The sequence below is a fragment of the Geospiza fortis genome, unplaced genomic scaffold (genome assembly GCF_000277835.1).
Source record: "Geospiza fortis unplaced genomic scaffold, GeoFor_1.0 scaffold605, whole genome shotgun sequence".
Taxonomy (NCBI): Eukaryota; Metazoa; Chordata; class Aves; order Passeriformes; family Thraupidae; genus Geospiza; species Geospiza fortis.
In genome coordinates, this window is record NW_005055222.1 from 15834 (window position 1) to 16906 (window position 1073).

Consider the following 1073-nt stretch of genomic DNA (forward strand, 5'->3'; position numbering starts at 1 on the left):
TCCCAAAATTCGGACCCAAAAATCCCAAAAATTGGACTCAAAATTCCCAAAAATTCGACCCCAAAAATCTCAAAAATTGGACCCAAACCCCCAATATTTGGACCCAAAAATCCCAAAATTTGGACCCAAAAATCCCAAAAATTGGACCCCAAAATCTCAAAAATTGGACCCAAAATTGGATTCCAAAAATCCCAAAATTGGACCCAAAACCCCCAAAATTTGGACGCAAAATTCGGACCCAAAAATCCCAAAATTGGACCCAATAATCCCAAAATTTGGACCCGAAAAATTGGATCCAAAACCCTCAAAAACTGGACCCAAAAATCCCAAAATTTGGACCCAAAAATCTCAAAAAATTGGACCCCAAACCCTCAAAAACTGGACCCCCAAAATCCTCAAATTTCGACCCCAAACCCCCCAAAACTGGGCCCAAAATCCAAAAATTTCGACCCCAAACCCCCAAAAATTGGACCCAAAAATCCTCAAATTCGGACCCAAAAATCTCAAAATTTAGACCCAAAAATCCCCAAAATTTGACCCCAAAATCTCAAAAATTGGACCTAAAACCCCCAAAATTTGGACGCAAAATTCCCAAAATTTGGACCCCAAAATCTCAAAAATTGGATCCAAAACCTCCAAAATTTGGACCCAAAAATCCCAAAAATTGGACCCAAAAATCCCAAAATTTGGACCCCAAAAATCCTAAAATTTCGACCCCAAACCACCAAAAATTGGACCCAAAATTCCCAAAATTTGGACCCAAAATTCGGACCCAAAAATTGGATCCAAAACCCCCAATATTTGGACCCAAAAATCCCAAAATTTGGACCCAAAAATCCCAAAAATTGGATCCGAAATCCCCAAAACTTGGACCCAAAAATTCGGACCCAAAAATCCCAAAAATTGGACCCAAAATGCCAAACATTGGACCCAAAATCCCCAAAATTTGGACCCAAAACCTCCAAAATTTGGACCCCAAAAATCCCAAAATTTGGACCCAAAAATCTCAAAAAATTGGACCCCAAACCCTCAAAAACTGGACCCCCAAAATCCTCAAATTTCGACCCCAAACC